Raw genomic sequence first — 22,471 nt, forward strand, 5'->3', positions numbered from 1 at the left:
AATCGGACTTCAGATTCGTAATCAGCAATACCGAAAACCCACGAATAACAAATTTAAAGCTAATATACAGTTTTAATATTGTCGTGCGCCATATTGGAGCCGCCATTTTGAGTTTTTTAAATCTGACTTCAGATTAGTAATCAGCGACCCCAAAAACTCCTGAGTAACAAATTTGAAGCCAATACGATAAATTTTTAATATTGTCGTCCGCCATATTGGATCCGCCATTTTGAATTTTTTAAAATTGACTTTAGATTCGTAATCAGCGACCCTGAAAATCCCCGAATAACAAATTTCAATCGATTTCATGAACTTTTGAAAATTGTATCCATCCTGTGTTAAATTTTGGAAAATTGTTTATTTTCATGCGCCATTTTAAATAAAAAAATACCAAAAATCTTAAAACGCAAAACATATTTTCAAACTTAAACTATCGGGAACACATTTTTTATAATAGATGATTTGTAAAAATCGATATGACAACTAAAATTGGATATGAAAAAAAAATTACTTTCCAAAATCTTGTATTTTTTGAGAATTTTTGATAAAATAAGGGTTAATCGTCACTTTTTGGAAATTTTAAATATGACATTCCAAAGAGCGACCCTAAAAACGTATGGATATGTCCTTGTAGAATTCTTAATAATTTTTTCCTTTTAATATTATGAGCTTGAAACCGAAGTTAAACATCATTTTTACAAAATATAAGATTTTTTTAAAAATAGGCCGCAATGGCTTCAGGCGAAATATAATGGACTGACCCGAGTGTTTTAAATAAAATTTGCAAAATGTCGATTAAATCTATAGGCTGTACACTTCTTTAAACAGGAAATTGCAGATTCAGACCACTCGGCGCAGCGCGTTGTGTCCGCTCGCTAACGTGACGCGCTGTATTCAATATTTAATTTCTCGAAAACAAAAATAACGGTTTTCTAAAAATTAAGTATTTTTGGGAAAAAACCTCAGCTTTCTAATAAAAATAAAATAAAAAGAGCCCAAAGATGAACAAATTTGAATTTTATCTTTAATTTTTAAAATTTTTTGTCAAAATCAAAAAATTTTCTAAAATGGACTACGGCAATCGAAAGCTGATGAAAAAAGTCTAAAGAAACCATTTTCGAAAACTATTTTACATTGTTTCATTTAAATACAATAAATAAATGAAGTAGTGCGTGTCGCATCAAAACTAAAAACTTTTACCCCCTCCCCTTCTAAAGAAGGGGATTGTGAATGAAATTATAATTAAATTCATTAGAGAAACCACACGAAAATCATGACGCCATTGAAGATAGCGAGAGAGAAGAATCGTCGAGGTCGAAAATACCCTTTCGTACAGCTCAGATAGGGTTAAATTAGCTCTAAATTGCCTTATCTCGCCAACAAAGCGGATAGCTTCTAAAGCCCCGTCATCTTCCATTTTAACCAGCAACAAAAATAGAGCACTATTTACGTGCTTAAAACATTCTGTGTGTAAAGAGTGTGCACAGAAATTTATCAATTATGATTTATTTTTATTGTAAAATTTTTGTTTTATATTTAATTAGTAATTATAAAAAAGCTTTTAAAAAATATGGAGAACTTACGAAGATTTCTAAAGATCTCAAGTGGGGACCATAAAGAGTGTATCTAATTTTTTTGATACATTTTGGTCAGAATTTAAAAATCTTAGAAAAACTGTGTAAAGTTAGCTGGGATGGATACAAACCGAGTTACTAACTAATATTAATTGATTTATTTATTCCTTTAATATTATTTAATATTAATAACATATTTTTTTTTAATGACAATTGATCTCTACAACAAATTTTATGGGTGTACTAGAACATATAGGTACCCGTGCAAAAATTTCCACCCTTACTCCCGATTTCCGACCAGGCCTTGGTCGGATTTCTGGTCTGGCCCAAGGGCAGTAAATTTTAATGGTCCCGGTCGTGGCCAGGCCGGGTTGCCCTATGAAAAAGATAAGTAAAAATAAACTTTGTTTATTGTCAACATTACTAAATTAATTATTAAACGCATTTAAAGTTTTGACATTTTAAACAATGTAGAAAGATTATTTGAAAAAAATTAAATCAAAAGAGAAAAAATAAGTTAAAATAATCTTGATCCATTTTTATTATTGTTAAATAAATTATTTCAAAACATTCCAATTTTAAATATATTTTAAACAATTGAAAGAATATTTAAAATAATAAGAATGGAATCCTCCTATTGATAAAAACGGTTGTCAAATTGGAGGTTATGTCATCCAAATCATTTCTTGTTGAAGAAAAATAGTAATTTTTATTCAAAATATAGGCCATTCCACGTGAGATTTAAGTCGACCTCTTAAAATCGGTCAAAAATATTTTTTTTTCTATTCTGTACATTGAAAAAAAAACTGATACGTATTTTTTTATTGTTGTTTAATTGTCCAAATTTTTGAGTTATGAATTTTCGATATTTTGGACTTTTAATTGTAGACCTATATTTACAGCATGTGACTGTTACAGAAATCAATGTTAATTTTTTCGACTACTTTTCTCTTAAAATATTAAATAAATTAAGCTAGTTTTTTGTGAATAACTCTAAAATATAATAAAGAAAAGCAGTGATGTACAAAAGCTTTAATAATTCTAAAATAAATTATAAAAAATACTTTGAAATCGGAAAAGACGAGAAATTGATTAAAAGTGATTTTGAGAACTGATAATTTTAAAGTTATTTTTTAATAAATAATTTTCAAAATATTAAAACTTTTTCACATCACTGCCCTTCTTTATGATATTTTAGAGTTATTCACAAAAAACTAGCTTGATTTATTTAATATTTTAAGAGAAAAGTGGTCGAAAAAATTAACATTGAATTCTGTAACAATCACATGCTGTTCAGTAGCTTATAAGTCCGAAAAAATTGAGTTTAGGAAAAAGTTCACAAACAATGAAAGTTTTAGTTTTCTTTCGACTTTTAACCCTTTCAGTCCTTTTCAGTTTAGTAGTTTTTAACAAATTAATCTATATTATTTATGTTTTTTTGTCATTAACAAACTTTTACACGGCAACGCATTATTTCAGGTTAAACTTAACTGTAATAAAATTAAATCAGTAACATATACTTTAAATTATGGTAGTTTTCTAAATTCTCGGGGTTTGCTGAATATTAATCCAAAATCAGATATGCAAATTCAAAATGGTGGATCCAATATGTCAGACAAAAATTAAAAATTAAACAAATTTGCTTGAAAATGGTCTCTCGGGGGTTTTTGGGGTCACTGATTACGAATCTTAGTCAGTTTTTAAAAATTCAAAATAGTGGATCCATAAATCCATATGGTGGACATAAAAAGATATGAATTTGGAAACACCCTCCTCTTTTTTAATACGGGCTTGGGACTGGCAATGGCAGAGTTTCATTTCTTTTTTAATTTTTTTTAAATTTTTTAACTTTTTTTGTTTTGCTTAAAAATGTTTTAAATGTTTTCTTTTCATTTTTTAATAATTTCATTAATTTGTTTATTTTTTTAATATTTATATTTGTCGTAACAAACGACAAAAGACAAGTGACGAAACATAAAAGACGAACGACAAAAAACAAAAGACAATCAAGAGAAAACAAAGAGAAAATGACAAAAAAACAGTACTTCTCTCCTATTTTTAATATTATTGTTGTTATAGTCGTAACACTAGATTCGCCATTTAAAAATTTTGTAAGAATGATTCCAGATTTGCATTTACACACCCCTCAAACTTCCAAGAAGCAGCATTCAGTCCTATATTGTCAATTTTTAATTTTTGACTATCATATTGTATCCATTATTTTAAAGTTAGAAAAACTGACTTTAAATTCGTAATCAGTGATATAGAAAAAACCTAAGCGGTAATTTTTAAACAAATTTGATGGATTTTTTATTTCTTCGTCCAACATATTGAATCCTCCATTTTGAATTTTAATAAACTGACTTCAGATTCAGAATCAGCGACTTCAAAAACCTCTAAATGCCAACTTTTAAGAAGTTTCATTTTTAAATTTTGTCAGCCATATTGGATCCGCCATTCTGAATTTTGACAAACTGACTCCAGATTTGTAATCAGCGATCCCAAAACTCCCGAAAGACTACTTTCAAGTAAATTTGATTAATTTTTTATATTATCGTCCGCCATATTGGATCCGCCATTTTGAATTTTGAAAAACTGACTTCAGATTCGTAATCAACGAAGTGACAACTTTCAAGTAAAATTAAATAATTTTTAATTTTATAGTCCGCCATTTTGACTCCGACATTTTGAATTTTCAAAATTTTGAAAATCTGATACCAGATTCGTAAGGGGCCGTACACATAATGCGTCACGCGATTTTTGACCATTTTTAACCCCTCCCTCCCCCTATGTCACACTTCGTCACAAACCTTGAACCCTCCCCCTACAACGTCACGTCACACACGTAAATTTCAATGTAAATTTTATACATTTGAGATCATATATTATATCCTACACTCTAAATTATTGAATCAGTTAAAAATATTTTTTTTCTGACAATTAGTTAAAAATAACTGATGTTTCAATACAATTTTTTTTATTGATTCATTTAGTCACGTTTAACTACCTACATAGCACCGAAACTTTCCTAAAAATTTATTAAAGATTTACTCGCAAGCTTCGAAATATTTAAATGCAAAGTTTAGTGAAAATTATGTAAAGATTTAAATATCCCACTTCAATAAATGTTTAGCGCGAAACTTTCCTGAAAATTTTCACGAAATTATAGTCGAAAATGTAATTCAAATGTTCAGGAAAGTTTCAAGCTATATTTTTAAGAAAATTTGACGATAAATATTTATTGGAGTGAGAAATTTAAATCTTTACACAATTTTAACTAAACTTTGCAAGTAAATTTTTCGAAGTATGCAAGCAAATCTTTAATATACATATTTAGAAAAGTTTCGGTGTTTTGTGGACAATTTTTCAGTTATATTTTTAACAGATTCAGAAGGAAAAAGTCAGTCACTGCTAATTGTCAGTTAAAACCAAGATTTTTAACTGATTCAAATTAAGAGAATGTATTATTTATCATATTATATTATAAATAATAAACCAATATTTGTTAAATAGGTACATAATAGATATTAAATACTTTAAAGCATTTTTAACTTGTTTTATGTAGAAAAAGTGAAATTGTCACATATAATTTCTTATAATCTTTGAATTTAAAAGATTGTGACGTAACACATGAGTTCACCCCCCCCCTCTTCCATGTCACACTTAGTCACAATTCTCAGATCCCCTCCCTCCTCTTAGCCGCGTGACGTATTATGTGAACGGCCCCTAATCAGCGACCTCGAAAACCATTGGAACTATACCTATTGTAGATATTTTTCAATTGCCCTAATTATGGGATTGAAAGGGTTAAGAAATGTAAACAAAAAAATTTTTTTATAAACAAATTAATTTTTTTTTCAACTTTGGGCCAGATATCTTTTTATTTTTTTTAAATTTATTTATACCTTATAATATAGAGAAGATTTTCCAAAAAGTCCCGAAATGGGCCTGATGTGTTAAATGAGTTTTAAAACATTTTCAAAAATCACTTGCAAGCATCACAGTGGGATTTTTAAAAATGTTTTAAAACTCATTTAACACATCAGGCCCATTTCTGGTCTTTTTGGAAAATCTTGTCTATATTATAAGGTATAAATAAATTTAAAAAAATAAGAAAAAATCCGACCCAAAAATAAAAAAAATTAATTTGTTTATAAAAAATTGAAAAAAAAATTTTTTGTTTACATTTCTTAAAAGTCGAAAGAAAACTGAAACTTTCATTCTTTGACAACTTTTTCCTAAACTCAATATTTTCGGACTTATAAGCTACTGAATATAAGTCTACAATTAAAAGTCTAAAATTTCGAAAATTCATAACTCGAAAATTTAGACAATAAAACAACAATAAAAAAATACGTATCTGTTTTTTTCGATACAGAATAGAAAAAAAATATTTTTGGCCGATTTTAAGAGGTTGACTTAAATCTACCACAAAAATTTCATTATAGCAGTCAAATCGGGAAAAATTCCATGGCCCCGGTCGGGTTTTTTAAAAAAAAATTAGTTTAATTAGGAGAGTTTTTGGCGTTAAAAATTTTGTAAACAAAATTTTTACCTGAAAAACGATCCTTCTACCTCATACAGTATAAATGAAGGTTAATTGTTTATAGCATTTTTACAACAATATGTCTTTTTTTAAAATTATGTAATATACGTTCTCGTAGTCTTTTTTTGCGTCGAATTGAATGGCGCTATCAGTTTTTTATAAAAATCAATTTTTTTTATTTGTTTATAACAAATTGTTTAAAAAAATTTTTTTTTAATTTTAAAAAATTATTATTAACCCCTTAGCAGTGTAGTCAAAATAAGCTTTTCGTTTTACAAATGTGCAAAAAAATTTTTTTTAATTACTTGATATTATTATATTTTATGTTTTCGGGGTCGCTGAATCCGAATATTTGATCAAAATTATAAAATTCAAAATGGCGGCTTAAAAATTTAAAAGTTTCCGTATTTGACTAAAAATACTCACTTGGGGGTTTTTGGGGTCGCTGATTTCGAATATTTGGTTAAAATTTAAAAATTCAAAATGGCGGCTTAAAAATGCCGGCTTTAAAAATTTTAAAGTTTCCTGATTTGACTAAAAATGTTCACTTGGGGGGTTTTTGGGGTCGCTAATTTCGAATATCTGGTTGAAATTTTAAAATTCAAAATGGTGGCTTAAAAATGGCGACCGAAAAAAGTTTAAAGTTTTCGGATTTGGCTAGAAATGAGCATTTGGGGTTTTTTGGAGACACTGAATTAGAATATTGGGTTAAAATTTTATAATTCGAAATGTCGACTTCAAGATGTCAACTAAAAATTTAAAAGTTTACGAATGTGGTTATAAATAGTTATTTGAGTCTTTTGGGGTTTATATTTTTATATATGTATAATATATTTTACGCATATATTATATTTTTATATTTATATATATTTACACAAACTATTTAAAACACCGCTCTTAGTCGAATCCGGAGTCACGAACTATTTAATTTAATTACTATTAATAATAATAAAAAAATTAAAAAATAATAAATAAAAATAATAAATAATAATAATAATTCCGTGCCCGGTTGAAACTTTTGTTCTAATTGGAACTTTTGTTCTACCTAGGGCGCATTAGAACTTGTTCTTTTGCGCGGGGTTGCTGGTCCTCTATCGGACGCGTGCCAGGTGGCGGATAGGTTAGCTTCCTAGAAATAGGTTGTATCGAGGAAATCAAATACTCGACGCGGACCAAAACCAGCAAACAAGAAACATCCATCATGAGCGATTGTAAAAACGAGGAAGAGTACCTGCGGGGTAATGCTACGGCTAAATCCCTCACTGGTTCCGATCGTCAAGCGCATAGCGTGGGGACGGTGGCCAGTGGCCCAAGGATGCAGGAGGGCAACAACGCGTTGGGAGTGCCACAGATCATCGTGGACAGGGCGGAGAGACGAGGGAGTACGAGCAGCGTGACGAGTCAAGCCAGCTGCATTTCTGTATTCAGTAATGCTTCTGCGATTGACATTGCTAGCTGCAATGAACATCGAGATAAATGCGTGAAGCTGCGGGCGGAAGAGGCAGCAAGCATTCTAGAAATGGAAGAAGAGGTCAGCAAGATGCTGAAGTCCTGCGAAGTCCAAATGAATGTCAATAGGAAAATTAAGGATGGACTTAGAAGCATAACATCGCTCATACGGGATGTGAAGGAGAAGCACGCAGCAGCGTCCAGAAAAGATGAGAAGTTCTACCAGGGGTTAGCTTGGTCAGAGGATGCACGAAAGGACCGAAGAATGAGACGTGACCGTTTTAATGCAGTAATGCTTAAAAACGTTGTCCTGGAGTCTCAGAAGCGGAAGAGAAGTGATCCTGAGAGTACGAAGGACCCAAAAAAGAAGAGGGAGGAGGGACCTTCTAGAAGGTCCAAAGGTAACGAGACCAAACCGGCACCAAAGCCAAATCCAGTTAAGAAGGGAAGAGCCACAGTGGTCGTCAAAGTGGTTGAAGGAGCTACCTTCGCCGAAGTGCTGGCGAAAGTTCGAAAAGAGGCTGACCTGGAGGCCAGTCAGACAAGGGTTGTGGGAGCTTTACCCACTAAAAAGGGAGACCTGCTCATTAAAATTGGGGGTCTTCAAACAAGAAGTTGTTCACCGAAGAGGTGACAAAGGTGATCGGCGATCTGGGTAAGGTGCAGATGGCGGACCGGCGAACTACGTTGGAAATCCGCGATATGGATGCCCTTACAGAAAAAGATGGCGTACTGTGTACCCTGGAGAAAATTTCTACGGTACCAGCCGAAAGTAGGAAGGTGACGGTTCTGGGACCAAACAAGCGAGGAGTAAAGCTCGCTGTCGTGGTCACCAATCAGGAAGACGCTGATAAGCTGGAGAAAATTGGGCACATAAAGATTGGGTTCGTCTCCTGCAAGATAAGAAGGAGAACTATGGTCACAAGGTGTCATAAGTGCCTTGACTATGGCCATCTAGGTAGAGATTGCCAAGGTGTAGATAGGTCAGCTGCGTGCTTCAAGTGCGGAGAAGCTGGCCATAAGGCAGCAGATTGTGAGAAGAGCCCATGCTGCTTCTTATGCCAGGCAAAGTTCGGCGAGAAGGAGAATATCCAGCATGTCGCCGGATCAGGAGGTTGCAAGGTCTTCAGAACTGCCCTCGAGGAAGCAAAGAATACTTTGTCAAGGACAAGGAGGAAATAATGCCAGAACAAGAGCGGCAAGAGACGGAAGACGATGTTGACCGGGGGAGTCCAGTGCTCAGCTGTGTGTGAGTGTGGGGGGGAGGGAATCATTTAGTTTTCCTCCCACCCACATTCCCACAAAGCTAGAGCGGATTAACGCCCAGTTAAGGAGTAGGACAAGGGGACCACCATTTGCGAAGTTGAAGGCCTGACGGTAGTCGGCTTATTTTTCTCCTATACCCATTTTTCCATCTTCCATGCTACCAGCCTCGACTAGCAGCCAGAAGGAGAAGGAAGGAAGGAGAGAAGGAAGCTATTCTCCAGCCGCCCTGGGTCCCCCACCGCCTGCCTGTCAAATCTCTCCTAACCACGATGTCAGCAGCAAGGCCCCCATCGTCCGCCTCACTGTCACATTCGACCCCCCCCCGCTCAACGTCGATACCAAAATTCAACCTACTTCGCAGCATTGAGGGTTGCGTAGGTTCCCCATACAGTTCCCCATAAGGGTTGAGTTTCACTTTCCCTAAATTCTCGCGGGTCAACCGGCCACCCTTAAAATATAAAAATTTCAATCTGCCCCATTAATAGTTTCACAGCACTCTTCTGTGAACAAAATTTGACGAGAATTTCCCTACCCGTAAAAAAGGAAAATTCGCCCATGTCAAAATGGCGCCCAACGTGGGGCCCGAGTTAAAAAAGTTACTTTTACCCACCCTGCTTGTCTCAAGTGCTCTTCTCGAAAGAAATTAATTTTTCTTTTCTTAAATGTTCTCTCGTGAAGAAATTAATTTTTCTTCTTTCAAAACCGCCCCCTGTGGCTTCCAATTATTTTTAAAAAATATTCTTCCCCCTGTGGAAAAATTTCTAAGTCACCCTCTCCTGTGAGACTTAGCTTAAAATTAAATGCCAACTACCCCCTGTGGTAGAAAATTCTAAGTCACCCTCTCCTGTGGGACTTAGCTCAAAATAAAATTCCAATCACCCCCTGTGGTGCACATTGATAAAAAGAAGAAGAAATTAATTTTTCTTCTTTCAAAACCGCCCCCTGTGGCTTCCAATGATTTTTAAAAAATATTCTTCCCCCTGTGGAAAAATTTCTAAGTCACCCTCTCCTGTGGGACTTAGCTTAAAATTAAATGCCAACTACCCCCTGTGGTAGAAAATTCTAAGTCACCCTCTCCTGTGGGACTTAGCTCAAAATAAAATTCCAATCACCCCCTGTGGTGCACATTGATAAAAAGAATTTTTTTTCTTTTCTCTCCACCCTGTGGAGTTTTTCTTCTCTTAAACCTCCAATGGTCCAGACCAATTAAATCTGGTGGCGCCCTCCTTTAAACATTTTTTCTTTTCATTTCAAAGGTGAAAAATAATGCCTGTTGAACGAACTCCTCCAAATAATACCTCAATTTCAAATTCTCTTTTTGACCAATCCGATTTTGCGGGATTTGCAAATACCTCCCCTCCTCATTCTACGATGTCTCGGCGAACGGAAGAGCCGACACCAGGCCCGTCCGAAACTCAACCTCCTGGATATCGTCCACCTGCAGCTGAGAGAACTTTACCGCCAGCATACAAGGATGTCATCCCTGGATTCTTAAGGCGTACATCAGGCAGCCTTCGAAATCAACTTCCCTTGGGCGGGACTTCACATTCGGTAAACCCGTGATTGACCTAAACGTGTTTCCCCAGAATAGCAGACTTCGTCCGACCAACAGGGAAACTGGTGAAAAAGGGCAACTCAAGGCTCTGCTACCCACCCATTAGTTATCTTCGAGTATATCTACTCTGCAAACATCCGTTCCAATTTTTGTTACGTTCGAATTTAACAACTAAATAAGTTAAGCTCTTTTTGATTCGGCCTCTTCCGACTTACCTCTCTCCCCTATAGTTAAATAAATTAACCAGTTACCGTGAGAGTGGAAGAAGTAAAAAAGGAGTTGCCATAAATATTTTCGGGTAATTTAGATTAAAAATTCTAAAGAAGAGATGTTTCTAATCTCGGAATAAATTTCCAATATTCTGGATAGAAGAGCACCAAGTAGTCTACGACCAATCCCGCCGTTGTATTCATATTGGAAAACAAAACCGAGGTACCAATTATTTCGGAAATCACACTCCCTCCTTTTCGGTAGAGAATCTTGATCCTAGTTTATTAAAACGGTATCTGACATTCGACAGATTACCGAACATTAATTTTAAATGTTTCGTTTCGATTTCGGAAAACCATTAACCCTGTGGGTCCCCTGACTCAAACCAATTGTATGGTCCACAAAATCAAATTATTACTTCATAAGCCGTTTAACATTCGTTCTAACTACTGCTGTAAAAAAAAATAAATGCAGCTACCGGTCTCACACCCAGTGAGATTCTCTTGGGACACAATTTAAATAGACCTGGTGATTGGACACTCCCCCTCTCAACTTATCAACATCCAAAGGACAGAGTTGTTCAAGCCAGAGAAAATCACGGTAAAATATCTAAATGCCGCCACGACTTCGACGGATATTTCTCCCTACAAACCGGGTGATCTCGTTTATTTAAGAAACTACCAATTGTCAGACGCTTCAAAGCAGTTCAACGCCTCATTAGCTCCATTAAGAAGAGGACCTTACCCTATTATACGTCATCTACAAGGGCAAGTATATGAAGTAAACCGGTTCAGCCGAACAACAAAAGCTCACGCGTCACAATTATGGACAGCGAGCCCCGGACAGTCACTCTTACCGATCAGGAGATCAGCAACAATTGCCCCCACTCTCCAACAATTACTAGTTGTCGAGAACGGCCTAAGAGTAGGCCTTCTTCAAATCCCATAGTGACCCACATCTATCCTGCAGCACCTCTGATTCGCCGACGAGGATGACTGAGGAATAAGATAGTGACCACTCCAGAGGATCCAGTTCGTGTCCCTCCGATTTCGCCGACGAGGTAGACCACGAAGAACCCCAGTTGAACCAGATGGTCAACACTACAATTGTTCGCATCCCTCTGATTCTCCGAAGAGGTAGACCACAAAAACCCCGTTGAACCAGACGGTCAACACTACAACAGCACCACTCCCTCCAAACCTTAGCGTCAATCAAGCGGTCGGTTTATTTCACCCCCGATCCGCCGAAGAGGATGCCCAAGGAAAAAGCGGTAATTGGTCCAGTGAATCAGTCTATTAATCCTCCGATTCGCCGACGAGGAAGACCTAGAGAAAATTCTACTGTAACGACATCGAGGGAAGACCTCCTCACCACTCCTGGTTGAGTAGAGACGACCGAAGTGAATGGTCCCAGTCCGCCGTGGGAAGTCCTCCTCACCGCTCCAGGTTGAGTAGAGGCGACCGAAGTGAATGGTCCCAGCTCATCGAGGGAAGTCCTCCTCACCGCTCCAGGTTGAGTAGAGACGACTGAGGTGAATGGTCCCAGCTCATCGACATGTCATACATTGTAAATAACATTAGTGTTAAATCTTCGGTTGTACCGCTCCATCTTTTTAAATCGATCAACCCTGTGGTTTGACGTGAGGGATTTTTCCTCACTTTTAATTATTTGATCGATCCAGAAAAATGAGCGACCTTACGGTATTTTCACCGTAGGTGGCGCCTGTTCTCGGCCACTTACCGGTAAAGCTACGCAATTTTCCATATTAATTACATGAAGTGCTGTGTGGTGCGCATACGCGATTCGTGCGAATATGACTTCGCTCAGTGCGTAGATATAAGCGGATCACCGAATTATGTACTTCGACAACCGTACCCGACCTCTCATTGCCTGGAGGGGGAGGTACCGGTTTGAGCTAAGAAATAAAGGCTATACTTGAAATTACTCAAGTCGGCTTATTTTTCTCCTATACCCATTTTTCCATCTTCTATGCTACGAGCCTCGACTAGCAGCCAGAAGGAGAAGGAAGGAAGGAGGGAAGGAAGGAAGCTATTCTCCAGCCGCCCTGGGTCCCTCACCGCCTGCCTGCCAAATCTCTCCTAACCACGATGTCAGCAGCAAGGCCCCTATCGTCCGCCTCACTGTCACATTCGACCCCCCCCCCCCGCTCAACGTCGATACCAAAATTCAACCTACATCGCAGCATTGAGGGTTGCGTAGGTTCCCCATACAGTTCCCCATAAGGGTTGAGTTTCACTTTCCCTAAATTCTCGCGGGTCAACCGGCCACCCTTAAAATATAAAAATTTCAATCTGACCCTTCAATAGTTTTACAGCAATTCCGATTTTTCAAATCTAAATATCTTGCAAAAAATTTTTTTTTTTGCAAAACTGTTTGGCACAGTTATTTAGTACCCCAACTACTACAAAATTACAAACATTAAAAAAAATCGGTGATCCACCATTTGCTTTTCGTATGGAACTGCCCAAAAGCTTTTTTTAATATTCTGTAAAAGTGACTAAATTTTGCATAATCTACTATATTTATGATATGCAAGTAAATACCAGTGAATTGTTATAAACAATTACTTTTTGATATCTTACAAACAATTTATTTATTAACAATTTTTATTTTTTTAACACAAAATTAATTATATTTTATCAACAATTATTATTGCTAGTTATGATTTACAGGAAGTATTTTTTACTCTCATTTATTAATGTAACCTTGTTTAAACAAAAGCTTAATTACCAATTGCAGTTTCTTTATTTTTAGTTGTTTAAATCTCGTTTTTTGTACATTTCCTTGTACATAAAGTAATTTCTTAACTTGTTGTCAAATTTCACATTTGTTAATATTTTGAATTGTTATTAACAATTGTTAAAAAATATTAAGGAGAAAAAGTTTTTAAAACAAAGTGTAGGACCCAATCAGTGACCAACCATACAAATAAGTAAATAACTATTTGATTCATAAGCAAGTAAAAAATAAAAACCTTTTTAAATTTTTTTCTTTATTATTATTATATTATAATTTATATTATTTTAAAATTATTTGAAGAAACTATTAAAAACATTAATATTTTAAAAACTGACACTGTTAATCGATTCTTGATTGACAGAGCAAAAGTGACAGATTCAATATCATAAAAATTAAAAACAGAACAATTTCGAATGCACGTTGAGTGTACAAATCTTAACTTTAATTACACAATAAAAAGAAAATCTTAATTTAAAATTAATCTTTAATTCAACAATGTTTGTTTTTTTATTTTTTATTTGCTTATGAATCAAATAGTTATTTACTTATTTGTATGGTTGGTCACTGATTGGGTCCCACACTTTGTTTTAAAAAAATTTTCTCCTTAATATTTTTTAACAATTGTTAATAACAATTCAAATTATTGACAAATGTGAAATTTGACAACAAGTTTAAAAATTACTTTATATACAAGGAAATATACAAAAAACGAGACTTAAACAACTAAAAATAAAGAAACTGTGCAATTGTTATTTAAGCTTTGTTTAAACAATGTTACATTAATAAATGAGAGTAAAAAATACTCCCTGTAAATCGTAACTATTAATAATAATTGTTGATAAAATATAGGGGAGCGTGGTCCTAAGTTGGCCGTGGGCCTAAGTTGGCCACCCTGCATTTTTCGGAGATGGTATACTGGACGAATCTATAATTTTGTGGTATGATATATTGATAAACCATGATATAATTTATGGACTTAATTATAATCTAAGATTCTTCTACGCATTGTGAGGACAATAATATTGTTTACGACCAAAAAAATTTAATTTTTCTTGTTTTTTCGAGAGCAGCTACAAGAGATAAATAATTAAAAATTTCTAAATAAGTGTGTGCGCTAGTTCCTTTATTTAATGTTGTAATAAGAGGTTCTGTTGATTTTTTAATTAAATTTTTTTTATTAGCGTAATAATTTGAAACTTGTAAAAATCTACAGTGGTCCTAAGTTGGCCACCTAATGTTTTTGTTTGTTTTTATTTATGTTTTACTTCTTTTTTTATGTTTTTCATCACGAGAAAGACCGTAAAAGTGTAACGTAGGAATTAAACAAAGACAAAAAAATGGTTTAAAAAACATTAGAAAAGACATGGTACAAAAACACCTGTCTCCACAGCCATCCACCACTACAAATAAATGAAATAAAATAATGCTTCATTTTCTAAACAGAAATAGTTAAATAATGCGTTTTTATTCTCCTAAATGTATCAAATTTGTTAAATTTCTGCGTAATTAAAAAGAATATGCATTTCTTCCTTATACACAAGCGAAAAAAAGTGGTGGCCAACTTAGGACCGCTATTTCTGAAATGTCCAAAATGCAGCTTTTCACTATTTATTGTATTAAGACTACAAAAGCCATTCTATAACGTTCTAAATACCACAAAATTATAGCAAAATGATCTCTGAACACTAATATATACTTGCCGAGGTGATTAAATTTGATTTTGTTACTATTTTCGACCAATTTGCTTAGGCGGCCAACTTAGGACCACTCTCCCCTAATTAATTTTGTGTTAAAAAAATAAAAATAAAAATTGTTAATAAATAAATTGTTTGAAACATAACAAAAAGTAATTGTTTATAACAATAAATTTCATTGGTATTTACTTGTATATCATAAGTATAGTAGATTATGCAAAATTTAGTCACTAAATTTACATAATATTAAAAAAAGCTTTTGTTTATTTATTTGTTTATAACAAAAGCAAACATTGTTTAAACAAAATAGTTAATGTCTCAAAACATTTTTAGAACATAGCTATAATGTTTTTGGTAATTATTAATAATATAATAGGCTTTTATAAGCAACAATATTTGTTCAAAGTAAAAAAATTTATCATTTTTTAATTTAACATTTAATAAACAATTAACGGAAAATTTTTTTCTTAAATAAAAAACGTACGTTTTATACAAAATTTTATTAGCTTTTATTGAAAAAAAAAATTTTGTCAATCGGTAAAAAATTGTGGTCTAAAAATCAATTTGTCCAAAAGCGTGTTTTTTGCCCCACTGTGCATGGCCCCGGTCTGGCCCTGGCCAGGGCCAGGTCAAAATTTCTGCACGGGTAGTTATTATTAAATTGCATAAAAGTAACTGTTTGCAGAAAACTTTAAACGCATTTTTCTCAAAACTGTATTTTAAAAATCGGTGGACACTCTAGCTGCCACAATTTTCAAGCGATTCTCTTTATTTTTTTTTTATTTTTTTTGTGATATTATTATCTATCGAAATACGTACGGATTTTGCTTTTTTATTTTTTGGTCTAGCTCAAATCTGTACCGAGTTATAGTGTCTACTGCACGGCGATACATTTTTTAAGTACTCCGACATATCATCTGTCAGACCGACACTATTGTATTTTAATTTTCTTAATAAAGTTTCCATTATTCAATAAAAATTCTTGAGAAAGTGTATATTTTGGTCGGGTCAAAGTGGTGTAACCCCTTAATCTGGAAAGTTAATAAATTACAAAAAAAACATTCCTGTAAAAAATGTCAAAATGACAACTAGTTATATAATTTTGAACGTTAGGATGACGCACCATGAAAAAAGATTATTAATAAGTACGTCTATAGACTGATAAAAAGATATTTTGATGCACTAAATAAAGTCCTTTTAATTTATTTACATTGATTAACAAATTTATTTCTTTTTTTATTACACTTTAAGTCAATGATTTTTGCATTAGAACCTCAAAATATTTGTTTTGATTTATAATCAACCACCAAAGAATAAAAATAGTCTACATTCCAGTGCAATACTTTTACTTTCAATGTTTTTAGAAGAGGTATTTTCTCTTAATATGAGATTATATTTTTCTGGGTGCCAGTTCCCTTAGAAACATGTAGAAAATATTGTAAATTTTACTTGTCCAAAAAAATCTCTGTAGAAAGAGTCGACAAGACACTTGGTGCTAAAATTTTCTCATTCAGAATGATGACTTAATCTTGAAAATTCTTATGAAAATAGTAGGAAATTCAACTACAGTCAACTCTCGATAAGACAAAGCGCGATAACTCAAATTTTTTGGTAAGTCAAAGTAATTCTTGGGTCCCGTTCATTCCTTATAAGCATTATTAACATTTGATAACTCAAAGTTTTTTCGGTCTCCCTTCGAGTTTGTCTTATCGAGAGTTGACTGTAGTTCTAAAATGACTTGAATCCACCCAAAAACTTCGTTACTTCCTGTGCATTTTCATTTTTTTGTTATAAAAGGTTAACTTCTCTGAAGAAGTTAACTCAAATCTTTTTATATTTGAAGTTAACAACCCTGCCTCCTGGTGATATTATGTGTATAATTTTCACTATTTGACGTAAATAGTGTTGCCGCGATAATGGCGAGAGGCGAGACGAGACAGTATTTTTTTAATTATCGCTAAAACGATACAAGACGAGAGAGGTGTCACGAGAGACGAGAATTCTCGACGAGAATTTTTTTTAAATTGCAAAGTTTTATACTTAAAATATATAGTTACGGTTAACATATATAAAATATGATAGATATATGTATACTAAAATCTTTTATTGTTTACGTTGCATTTAATAGTCTTTTTAAACAAAATATAAGAAATTATAAATATTTTATATAAATTATATTTTTTTATACATAATATTTAGTAAATAAATTCTTTTTTAACTAAAAGTTGAAATTAAATTCATTTTTCAGTGTTTTTTTTAATGAGCAATATTTAACAGAAAAATAAGTTTAAAAAAATTGTGAAAAAAAAATTTGGGTTTGGATCATAAATTCAGTTTCTTTGCTTATTTTTAAATATTATTGTGAAAATGGGTTCTATATTTAGCTAGAAAAGTTAGCAACTTTTATATTTATCTTTTTAAAAATTATTTGATTTGAATCAAATAAGAAAATATTCACTTGAACTTGAATGAAATAATTTTTATTTTACTGAAATAAATTATTTTTGAACCAATGAATTCAGAATTTGAAGCAAATAAAATTTATTTGATAATAAACAAAACAAGTAATCAGTTATTGGAGACAAAAACATTTTTTTAATGCAAAAAATAAAAAAATTTGCATTTTTGATTATTTGAAAATAAATTGTAACTATTATTCAGCTTAACATTTTTTATTCCAATATAGCTAAAATTTTAAACCAGACTAATACCTGAGAGACTACCAAGTCTCACCTTAATCGTCAAGTCATTTTTTCGTAATGTGCGAACAAAATTTTACAGACATATATGTGTATCTAAGATAAATATTAACATTAAAAAAAATTAACACGTCAAATTTTTTACAATACTTCTATAAAATAGCTGAAAAAGACGAGAGAAAACTAGAATGTGTAGCATTCTCGACACACGAGACGAGACAATAATGTGTAGCATTCTCGACACTCGAGACGAGACGAGACGATAATATGTAATATTTTCGAAACACGAGACGAGACGATAAATTGCCCTATAATAACGAGACAAGACGAGACAGTTGAAATTATCGCCTCGTCTCGTATCGCGGCAACACTAGACGTAAACTTCCATAAAGATGTTGATTTAAATTGATTCAGAAAACTTGTAATTTCCTGGTGTGATATTTTCGCTACTAGACATAAGCTTCCTCGAATATTTTAGCCTGAATTCTCCTGTATGCCAATTTATTACCTGTAGGTAAACAAATAGGTCAAATTACATTATAGATTTTGATGTAATCTAAAACCGTTATTTGGCTACAAAGATTCCCTCACGAGGAAACAAAATATTTATTTTGTCAATAATTAGTAATATAATTAAATGTTTTAAACTAATTACTTTAATACTTCTGTCATTTCGTATTTTAAAAATGAAGTTATAATAATAATGTTAAATAAATTAATGTCAGATATATGTAATAGTGGGATCTTTTATATTTGATTTAGGCAGAGATAATGAAATTTATGTTGTTACTTCGCCGTTAGAGCAGAACTGTTGAGAGTGGATGTCATTAAAGCTTTCACCAAAGAAGGGTAGATCTCAAATTAGCTTACTAGATGGGGAAAACTAACGGAATGAGAATGAGGGGAAGAAATTATCTTGATGCAGGAAGTTCTTCTTTATTCTTCAATGTCGTCCAACGCTTCTCCCAAATACCGTCAAGGTATCATTTAACATTTTCCTTCTATTTAACAATAATTATCTAAATCATAATACCTTTAACTTTACAACGTTTGTTTTATTTTTTTTATTTATTTTAAATATTACTAGCTGTCGAACCCGTCTTCGAAGGGTTTCAATACCTGCAATTGCGTTTCAACTTTTGTCTTCACATTGCTTCAAACTTGTTTAAAAATTATAAAATTTCTAAATGCTTAAATACGACTATTTCAATAAAATTGTTTCTAAGACTTTCCACGTAAAGGTAATTAACCCTTTAACGCCCAAATGTGCTGATTTTTAACTTCGGTTTCAAGCTCATAATATTAAAAGGAAAAAATTATTAAAAATTCTACAAGGACATATGAGGCATTTTACGTGAAATGTCCTAAGTTGAAATTTCAACTTCTTGAAAAAATTAAAACTAAGGGAATTTGTTGTTCTATCAAGCAGAAATGTGCCCCAAAAAATATTTTTGATTTTTTCGAAAATTTGGAGGGGGTAGAGGGGGTCAATTTGATCAATTTTGATAACACCGGCTACTTTGTGAACTTTTTCTGAACATACTTGTAATGGGAAAATTTTTTTTGGATATGTTTCTGAAAGGTTTTCTTGTCCTCTTTCCAATGGTGTATTTTATTTTTTAATATTTTAAAATATTTAATTTTCAATTTCCCAAAAATCAGTCCGTTTTATTTGCAAATAAATTATTGCAAACGAAAGCTGAGGTTTTTTCCTATCGGCATGTAAATTTTTAGAATGCCTTTTTTTTGTTTTTGAGTTATTAAATTTCAAAGAATAAATTGCGGCGCGCTGCATCGCGGTTGCACTGAGCCGCGTGGCAACCGGCGTGAGGCGAGGCGCCCGCGCCGCAATTTATTCTTTAAAATTTAATAACTCAAAAACAAAAAAAGGCATTCTAAAAATTTACATGCTGATAGGAAAGAACCTCAGCTTTCGTTTGCAATAATTTATTTTCAAATAAAACGGACTGATTTTTGGGAAATTGAAAATTAAATATTAATTATGAAAAATTAGGGTAAATTTTTAAAATATTAAAAAATAAAATACACCATTAGAAAGAGGACGAAAAAACCTTTCAGAAACATATTCTAAAAAATTTTTCCCATTACAAGTATGTTCAGAAAAAATTCACAAAGTAGCCGGTGTTATCAAAATTTGTCAAATTGACCCCCCTCTACTCCCTCCAAATTTTCAAAAAAAAAAAATATTTTTTGGGGCACATTTCTACTTGATAGAACAACAAATTCCTTGCGTTTCAATTTTTTTCAAGAAGTTGAAATTTCAACTTTGGACATTTCACGTAAAATGCCTCATATCCATACGTTTTGAGGGTCGCTCTTTCGAATGGCATGGTCAAAATTTCTAAAAAATGACGATTAACCCTTATTTTTTCAAAAATACTAAAAAAGTACAAGATTTTGTAAGGAAATTTTTTTTCATATTGAATTTTAGTTGTCATATCGATTTTTCCAAATCATCTAAGGTATAAAAAACGTATTCCCGATAGTTTTAGTTTGAATATATGCTTTGCGTTATAAGATTTTTGGTATTATTTGATTCAAAATAGCGCCTGAAAATAAACAATTTTCCAAAATTTAACACAGGATGGATACAATTTTCAAATGTTCATGAAATCGATTGAATTTGTTAATCGGGGGTTTTCGGGGTCGCTGATTACGAATCTAAAGTCATATTTTCAAAATTCAAAATGGCGGATCTAATATAACGGACGACAACATTAAAGCTTCATTTATTGGCTTCAAATGTGATTATTAGGGGGTTCTCGGAGTCGCTGATAACGAATCTGAAGTTAGATTTTAAAAATTTTAAATGTCGGACGACAAAATATATCAATGCTAACATAATTTCATCCGCTAATAATTCTGGCAAATCTTACTTGCATGATGGCAATGCTGAATCTGAGTGTAAGTCCGATGATATTTTTTCTGAGGCAGATCATGATTTTAATTCCTTGTTAAGGAGTAATGAGCAGTTGTAAAATTCCATTGAAAAAAGACTATTTTGAAGTACCATTTTCTAAACTCCAAAAAAATTTTTTTTCACACTGTGTTGTGATGATTTTATATACAAAGGACTAAAATCTGATAGTTCGATAAAGACAAATATTTATTTTTGTATTTTCTGCACGGAAAAAAATTAATCTCTAAACTTGAAATAATATTAATTTGAAGTCCAATGAAATATAAGTGTATCTAAATTAAACATTATAGTCACAATTACTGTGATAAGTTGTGTTTGATTCTTTCAAACTTTATACCAGAAAACGCCATAAATTCACAACTCTGATTTAGAGATTTGTTAATTTCACAACTTTTTTTATATGAATTAGATACATTGTGTTTTAAGTTAATCAGTGACAAAAAAGATTTAAAACATTTTAATTAATTAAGTATTAATTTTATTTTCAAATATCCAAATAAAAGCGAAGGTCTGTGAAGGAAGGTCTGTGAAATTTTAAGGTTACAATTGTCGCTCGACAAAATACGGCACTGACTGATTTAAATGACGTGAAATAGGTAAATAAACATTTTTCAACCACTTTTTCTCTAAACACAGACACTTTTTACAAAATAGGCCAACATACAATGGGTAAGAATCTTCTTAATAACCTAAATTCAAAAGATTGTTTAAATTCATGCAGAAACGCGGTTGTCAAGCGGTTGTAAAATGTAAAATTGGAAATGATTGGAAAGTAATGTAATGACAGACAACAAGAAGCGGATTACTGCCAGTCGCCAGAAGAGGGCAGAAGCATGCAGAGAGCACAATGGTCCAGCTGTTATATTCTTAGCATTACATCACTTTCCAATTTTACATTTTACAACCGCGTTTCTGCATGAATTTAAACCATCTTTTGAATTTAGGTAATTAAGAAGATTCCTACTCGTTGTATGTTGGCCTATTTTGTAAAAAGTGGCTGTGTTTAGAGAAAAAGTGGTTGAAAAATGTTTATTTACCTATTTCACGTCATTTAAATCAGTCAGTGTCGTATTTTGTCGGGCGATAATTGTAACCTACAAATTTTACAGACCTTCCAACGTCGTTAAAACAAAAAAATGAAATAAAAATATAAAATTCGTATTGTGTTTTAAAAATATCCAACTACTTTTTTATACTTGTCAATATATAGTTCATACAGGGAAAACAATATAAACATTTTGTGAATAATTCTCACTCTAAATTGTGATAAATTATAAATTCTTATTACATCGAGTTATTACAAAAATAAGAATTATATAAATATACGACTAAAATTTTTAATATTGTTTATTCAAATAAGTTGATAGTTTAGAACATATGTTCCAAGTCATAAAATTTGAGATTCCTAATATCATTTTTAGGCATAAGAAATACGTGTTCTTCACAATACTAATATTCGGATTAGATATAATACTAAATTTCAGTTTTAGTGATCTGCTTACATCTTACGTCCGATTCCAGTGATAGTTTATGCCTAAATCTCAGATTTAATCTCTAATTTAGAGATTAATTTTTTTCCGTGTGTGACATTTTGAAAAAATATCTACACGTTTTCTTGATTTTTTTGTTAAATAAGCAAACAAATTTAAATAAACTAATTTATTTGTAAAACCAAAAGACCAGATTACAGTCCATTAATGTACAAGTATTTAAAAAAACCATATCCGTTAAGTGGTTTTCGACAAATTAGTACCTAAGTGATCTAACATTTTGAGCT

Source organism: Leptopilina heterotoma, unplaced genomic scaffold (genome assembly GCF_015476425.1).
Source record: "Leptopilina heterotoma isolate Lh14 unplaced genomic scaffold, ASM1547642v1 Lhet_228, whole genome shotgun sequence".
NCBI lineage: Eukaryota > Metazoa > Arthropoda > Insecta > Hymenoptera > Figitidae > Leptopilina > Leptopilina heterotoma.